The following is an 8,278-nucleotide window of genomic DNA, read 5'->3' as shown; positions in this document are numbered from 1 at the left end:
CAGCTTAAGAATGGGGTCGTGTTAAAAAGGGGGGCTATATGTTTCTGTGATGGAATAGTTGAGATATTATTCTGAGAGTTAGCCTTGCTAGTTTTTCTCCTCCCCTATTCCAAGAATTTAGGTGGGCCCTTTGAGGTTCCTTCCAGTAGAAAAATTATCCAAAACGCGGAAATAGGCAAGAGAGAGTAGTCCTAGGTGTTATTTTAGGGCTCTGCTGGACCTGACTTTCTATTACTAAGGCTGTTATACAACTCTACAGGGGTGAGGTTAACCCGCAGCTTTTTTTGGGGGGTAGAGATGCAAATAATGTCTGTGCAGCAGAACAGATAACCCCCAAAGCTATGGTTTGTGGCCCTGTTGGCATTTTAACCAGTTTTGTATCTGACCCAGCAATCAGCTAAGTCATGTACAAGATTCTCAACTGCTGTTTGAGAAACGGCTTAGTGTCCCACCAGTTCCCTCATAAATTGGAGTTGAATACAATCTTCAACGTGTGTTCATTTTATATTCATGTAAAGGCCAGGCTTTTCAACCTTTTGAAAATTTGACACTTTTTCAAAACTGACTTATGTTACAGACAACTTCTCTTCCTGGCTTTTGTTTTGGAAAAGCCTAAGCTTCTTGGCAGGTTTATGCTAAGTGGGGAGGGAAAGAAGGCGGGAGCAGCGAGGCAGAGTGGGAGGAGATTCCCCAAGGCCGAGAAGGCGATGGGCCCCCGCAGGTTCCAAAGTTTATTTTGACCCCTGGCATGCTCTCTGGCAGAGTCCTGGGAAACTAGCAGGGTTTCCAGAGGAGTATGCCGACCCGGGCAGTCAGGGGGCTGGATCCTAAACATAGCATTCCCAGCCCCCAAGGTGATCCGAGTACAGAGTATGGCCTCGGATTAAAGTCGCTGATCCAAGGGGCCATGTGAGCTTGAAAAGGGACAGTCTTGAAAAGGGACCAGTGGCAGTTAAAGACCTGAGGGCCTTTGGGGAATCTTCCCACCACCCTGGAGGTATCAAGCTCTCCAATAATGACGGAGCTCGATTTTGGGAAATCTGAGACTTAGGATCAGATATAAATAGAGCAAATTAATGTGTCATTTGTCACATACCGTAGATAGTGGGATAAGATCCCTGCCTACAACCTTAGCAGGTGGAAGGTTTGTTTGCTTACCTATGTTCCAATTGGAGGCACCCCCACACAGGAGGGGTCAGAGCAGCCGGTAGGGAGGTGTCCTTAGTTCCCAGGGGAACCTCATCAGCCTGTTCAAATCCATCACTGATGCTTAAAAAACAGTTCCCACCTCCCTGGGGGCAGCAGCTGGTATGCCAGGGCAGAGTCAATCCAACGTGTGCTCAAAATGACCGGTCTAGGGTGATGCGAGAGAAGACTTAGTAAGTCCCCTGCCCAAATACACCAACCTCGGCACCTAAGCTTTCCGATGACAGCTGCTTCCTGTCAAGCCTTGGGATTTGCAGATCTCCGCACACATACCCCTGGAGAAACCACAAACCCTCGGCTTCTAGTTAGTGTTTCTCGGGTGCGCTCAATGCTAATACCTGGGTGGGAACCAGCTAGGGAAACTTAAAATGTGTATTCCTGCCTCCTGCCCCAGACCTATGGAATCAGCTCCTCTGGGAAGGAGAAAGGCAGGGGGAAAGGGTATATTCTCAACAAGTGTCCCAGATGATTCCCCCGGCCTCTGAATTCCCGCAGCCCCTGGGAAGGGGTTAAGGGAAGGGCAACGATTTGGCAACAGGCATGTGGGGCTGGGCTCCCTGTCTTGGGGGGTGTCGAGGCAGGAGGCAACGGCCTCCTAAGAATATTTGACTCCCACGTGGTGCAGGGTTTGTGTTAGAAGCTTCTACCTGTGTTTCAGGGGAGCGCAGTCTTAACTCCCCAGGGGTGTCCCAAGCCTTGCCCAGCAGGGTGTGGTCAGGGCCACGAAGCAGCAGCATCGCCCTGGGCTTTGAGAGACCCTGACCCTCAGCCCCGCCCCAGATTCAGGGACTGGGAATCTTGCATTTTAACACAATCCCCTGCTAACTCTCTTGCGTGTTGGGTTTGAAGAGCACAGCGCAGAGGGGGTGGGGACGCGGGTTCTGGTTCTGGGCCTTGCGGCTCTGCTCCCCGGGGCGGTTCTGCGGCTTGGCCTCCGTGGGGCCAAGGGGCTGCAGGGGCTCCCTCGGCAACATCCCTCTGGTTCCCTTCTCATCTGCTCCTGAGGGATGGCTAGGCGGCTGTTGGGCCATCCCCCACCTCCCCCCCCAAAGTGGCGGGACCCAGGGAACAAGACAGAGGATGCCTTAACCTGCACCCCTGCCCCCCCCTTTGGTGGGAGGCTGCAGGGTCCCATATGCGGGCTCCGGCTGGGTGTGCTCGGGGGGCGCCCTGGGAAGGCTGGCCCTCCCTCCCAGCTGCCCTGGGGCTGGCCAGGACGGCCACCGACTGCCACCAATTCGCTGGCCTGCAGAGGAGCCTCCCGGCGCCTGGGGATCCGGCTGCGGCTGGGGCTGCCCTGGGGTGACCTTCAGAGCCTCCTTGCTCCATTCTCCCCGTGTCACCGCCTCTGGACCGCTCTGCCCCTTCCTGCCTTGCTGCGCACCTCCAGGGCCTCCACGGTCACCGCTCCGCGCAGCACCGGCACCTGGACGTGCTGCTGCACCCCGCAGCTCCCAGCTCCTGCCTGCTTCTCTCCCCCAGCAATGCCACTCCCCGGAGCAACTGTCTTCACATTTTCTTCCCCATTCCTCTTTTCCATTTGTTCCTCTCCTCACTGCAGCTTGCCGTCCACCCACACGGCTGCCCCCAAGCCTTCTTGCCAAGGCCGGGCCCTGTGCACCTGACTCCTCAGTAGCGGCGTCTGGCACAGTCACACAGCCTGGGGCCCGCGCTCCCACCTCTGGTCTCCCTGGCAGCCCAGACCCTTGGCTTCCTTCCTAGCTCCTTCTCGGCTGGTCTTGTCACTTGCTTCTCTTCCACATGACCCGTAAATGTGGCAATCCACCTGCACTCAGCGCTGGGCCCTCTTTTCTTTTCAACCTGCCTTTTCTTCCTCAAATTAGAGCCCACATCATTTCTTTAGAGAAAAGTCATCTTTTTTTTTCCTAGAACGCCTCATCAGGGACTGAGGTTCATTCCTACAGAACAAGCAAACATAAATCTTTAATTCCAAACCATGATGAGTGCTTTGAAGAAAAAAAAAAGGAAATAAGAGAGTCCAGTGGAGAGTCTAATTCACGCTGATTTATTTTGGGGCAAGAGGAGAGGGGGTCTTTGAGAAAGCGATGTCAAAGCTGAGAACTCAAGGATGAAAGGGAGTTCGGTAGGTGCGGGGTCAAGAGAAGCAGCAAAGACAAACAAAATGAAAAGCAGCAAAGCCTAACGCTGAGGACGTTCATGCTCCTATCTCCAGCTCAGACGTCTTCTCTGCCTGCTCTCCAACATTCACACACACCTTCTGGAGATTTCTAGCTGGTTATCTCTCAGGTGGGTGTTTCAAACATATTGTGTCCACAACAGAAGTTTGCATTTCTTCACATGTACCTGTTTTCCCCCCAAAGTCCCCCCTTCAGTAAATGGCTTCACCTTCCACTCATTGCTCAGAAAGACTTGAGAGTTCTTGCTGACCCCTCACTTTGCCTCACTCTGCAAATCTACCCCAAGGGCAAGACCTGTTTATTCTCCCACCAAAATACTTCAAGGATCCGTCTACTCGCTCCGTTGCCGTCCATCTGGTTGGGGCCATCATCTTCTCTCACCGAGAAGACTGCAATAGCCTCTCAACTGCTGTCCCAACCTGCGTGCGCACAGGCTACCCACTCTCCACGCGGCAGCCAATGTGATCTTTACAAATTGGGCAGTGCTTGCAACCCTTCCACACCTTCCAATTCACTTCAAATACAAATTTTCTGATGTGCTCTATGAAGTCCTACGAGATCTGACCCCTGCCCATCTTCCCAACCTCACCTTGGGCTACCTTCCCCGCTACTCACTGTGCTCCACCCTCATGGCCGTCTTTCAGCTCTGCAAAACTATCCCATTCTTGTATGCTGCTTGTCACAATTTAGATGACTGAGACATATAATTTTTCTCTAAACCATTGAATTTCCATTCTACAGAGTGGTGGGGTTTTTGGTTTTTTGAAACCAAATCCAGAAAGATTCATTTCTTTCTCTTATATCTGCCTTAAAGCAATGGGCACTGAGTACCAAGCAACTCGGCTTGAGGGGTGGGCAAAAGCAGAAGTAACAGGAAAATGAAACATCATTACAATTTCAGGAATATTATTGTACCTATTGTTTCAATGCCTACCTTTCCCATTTTATTAGTTAGGGTTCTCCAGAGAAACAGCACCTATAGGAGATAGATGAGAGAAAGAGAGAGAGAGAGAGAGAGAGAGAGAGAGAGAGAGAGATTTTAAGGAATTATCTCGCACAATGGTGGGGATTAGCATGAAATCTACATGGCAGGCTGAAGACTCAGGGACAGAGAGTTGATGTTACAGTCAAACCCAAAGATAGAATTCCTTCCTTCTGGGAGTTCTCAGTCTTTTCTCTCAAGATGTTCAACTGATTGGATGTGCAGGGAGGGGAATAGACTGCCATTTGCTTTGCTAGTGGCTAAAACACATGCTTTTTTGCTTTGTGGGTGCCTCTACAGCATCTTCACTCCATGATGGTGTAGAGGTAATAGGAAAGCCAGCGGTCCCCTAGCCCACCTGCTTATGGTAGCCATTGCAGCTGTGGAATCCCCAGGAGGCCAGTCAGTTGTCAAGTCCTGACCAAGCTCCTTAGGCTCAGATGTCCAGTTGCACAGGGATACAGTTGTGTCTTCCAGCTGTGTCCTTGGGACAGCAGCTCTATGGTAACTCGCAGCCTCAGATCCCTTCTATGCAAAGTGGAGTATTATTTGTATAGCAGTCAATATCTAGTCAAAAGAATAAGGGACTGATCAAGTAGGAGCTGAGGGTCAGTATTTTAACAATCTCTGGAAGCAAAAATGGCAACTGAAGAAGTTCATAAGAGCTACTGGAATCCATTTACTAATCTCAGAAGTCTCAGGTCCACTCTGCTTTGAGTGCTTTAACTTAAATCCTAAGGAGCTACATTAATTCTGTTTATGTTGTATGTTATATGTTATGTAACCAAATTAGAATTGATTTTAGAGGGGCACCTGGGTGGCTCAGTGGTTGAGTGTCTGGCTTTGGCTCAGGGCATGATCCCGGGGTCCTGGGATCAAGTCCCACAACAGGCTCCCTGCAGGGAGCCTGCTTCTCTTTCTGCCTATGTCTCTGCCTCTCTCTCTGTGTCTCTCATGAATAAATAAAATCTTTTAAAAAATAAAAGAATTGATTCTGGATTTCACTCAGCATCTCCCCTACCCTGCTTACCTGATAGTGAAATGTAATGATAGGACTAGTCAAACACCCTGATGTCTAGAACACCAACAAGTATGGTAGGAATGAAAAGATCCTAAGTATTCCATGAGTTCTTAAGAAAACAAAAGGTCTAGTTGGATGATTAGTAGTTTTAGTTCTCCTTCAAGGAACCGGGTTGAACCACTTTTTAAAGTGTGTGTGTGTGTGTGTGTGTGTGTGTGTACTCCTGAATATTCCAAGGATTGGAAAGAATTGAACTAGACAGATTTCAAACATTCACAGATTGATGGATCAATATGGTTTCTCTTTTGACCATTTAGGGGCCGTGGGAACTTTTGTGTTCTGTCCCACTAAAAACTAAGCAAGTCACTTTCCCCTTCCACTTTCCCCTCCAGAATTCTGAAGACTAAATCTGGATTCTGTGAAGTAGTGTAGATCTGATATTTATTTCCTGGATGGAGGTAGATACTAAACTATTGAATTGTCCAGTTTTTTTTTTAAGATTTTATTTATTTACTCATGAGAGACACAGATAGAGAGAGAGGCAGAGACACAAGCAGAGGGAGAAACAGGCTCCATGCAGGGAGCCCGAGGCAGGACTTGATCCCGGGACTCCAGGATCACACCCTGGGCCAAAGGCAGGCATCAAATCGCTGAGCCACCCAGGGATCCCCCTGTCTAGTTTTTAAGATAAATGGCTTGTACAATTTAAAGAACATTTTAATCATCAGTAGTATATTCCAAGCTACAAAAACAATAATAAATGACAAAAGACATACACTAGCTGCAAATCTATTGGGTAAGACAATTACAGAAATAGTCTAAAAAATAAAATATGACCAAAATTATATAATTTGTATAAATGGCATTTTTTACACTTTCAAGTGACGAAGCAAATAGCTGGTAAATTAATTAGATCTTTAAAATACAGAATGGGGATTTTAATTTGTTTCCCTAAGTAGCAAGCGCATTAATTCTTAGTTGATGTCTTTATACTCACAAATAGAGAATGTGTGATAATGCATCACATCACATTTATTCTGGCTCTGCTCTTAATAATGAATATGATTAATTCTTTAACATCATTCTTTTTAGAAGTTCTAATATTGGAAAGAAGGATTTTCTGTCTCAAACCACTCAAAACAAAAGTTAATGAGGAAAGTAAAAATGCTATGGGAAGAGATTGGTAATAACCAGTTTGGTGGTGACACCTACAAGGATCCCATTATCTGTAGGTAATTAAAGAAATGTGGAACTGGGTAACAGTCTCCTATTTGAACATATTTGAAAATATTTTATTTTGGACATAAATGGTTTTCCCTATCCTCCTGCATCAACATATGAAAAATTTGGGAGAAGGATTTTTTTTCATGCCAGCAAATTGAGTTTTCTTAAAAACATCAGTTAAATTCCTAATTGTTGGAATGGTGCTGGCCCCAATTAAAATGTAATACCCATAGTTTTCAGTTTTTATCCACTTAGGGAAACAATGGATAATGAAAACCAATCTCAAAGGAAAAAGGAAAACAATAAGAAAGCTCCGTTCAACACAGAGCCAAGTCATCTGGAATTGGGTTGGGTACATTTTGGGTGGGCAGCTCTCCCAAATGCTGTCTTTCCATCTCCTTTTGGACTCCATAACTCCTCTGAAAACTGAGGAAAAGTGGGGATTCTGCACACAGGACAGATACTGGAAGGATCTGTAGCACCAAGTGTAGGTGAACTACTACTGCCTCTGTTCTTGCACCAAAACAACTAAAGACTTGTTTCCCTATGTTCTGTCTTGAAAAAAAAAAAAAAAGGATGAAATGATGAGGTACAAGGACCACCAACCAGATGCCAAATTCATTTAGCCAGTAAATCTGAGATTGGTAAAAAGTCCTGCTGTTCTCTCCTACACTTGCCCTGCCCCCATAAATGACTCACTCAGATCCACACTGGGCCCAGTCACAGAGGAGGCAGTCAGGGATTAAAAGTGACTAAGCACTTTGGGAAATTAGCACTTTGGTTCCTCAAATGGTGGATCTGATTATATTTTCACATCTTGGGACCCGCCTTGCTGAGGCACCTCCTCCTCCAAAATCCCGATCACCATAGCCCCCACCACCGCCCCAACCCAGAGCTGGTGTGGAGTCAGACACAAGGGCCTCCCCGGCTTGAAAAGGACTTTGAGAGACTAATTGTCTAGGGACATGAATGGTTACAGTCACAGAGCTCTCGAAACTGGAATGCGGCTTATGAGAAGAGCATTATTATTCCCAAACCCACATTCTGCAGACGAAGTGGAACTTCTCCAACTGGTTGGTGAGCTGCTCAGTTGTTTACCTCTGGGCTTCATTTCCAAGGGCAGCTTATTTCCCAGGTCTCACCCACTACAGGAAGAGAAAGCCAGGGTCCAAGTTACAAAGAGGTATTTGATTTCAGGCACCACCTGGTTTTGAAGGATGTCAACGTTCAGCAGAGCTCAGAGAGGCCACTTGGGCTGTTCCTGCCCAGGGTCTGAGCTTTCTGGCTCCGTGTGGAGGCAAAGTCTGCCCTCTAGGCTTCAGAAAGAACGGGCCTACCAGTCTCAGATCTACTGCCCTATCCGATGACTCAAGGACCAGTCTCAATCAGGCCAATTGGAAAAGGGGCTGGGTTTGATTCTCATACCCTTTTTGGGACCCTGAGCTCAACCCCTCCCATTGAGGGTAAGTTCTCCATCTCATAAAGGAGTTTGAAGGAAGTCTTTTCTTTTCCTGCTCCTTTACCTGAGGGTCCTAATCGCAACATCCAGGACTTGGAGAAAGTTCTTCTCCTTCAGATCCTCTTTGAAGCAAAGCCCTGATGGTGTCTTGGATGTTTCAGGTCCCTGAACTGGGCAGGCAAGTTAGTTCTAGCTGCTGCCCCCACTGTAAACAGGTATCTAGGTAC

This window comes from Nyctereutes procyonoides, unplaced genomic scaffold (assembly GCF_905146905.1).
Source record: "Nyctereutes procyonoides isolate TBG_1078 unplaced genomic scaffold, NYPRO_anot_genome, whole genome shotgun sequence".
NCBI lineage: Eukaryota > Metazoa > Chordata > Mammalia > Carnivora > Canidae > Nyctereutes > Nyctereutes procyonoides.
This window is presented reverse-complemented; position numbering follows the sequence as displayed.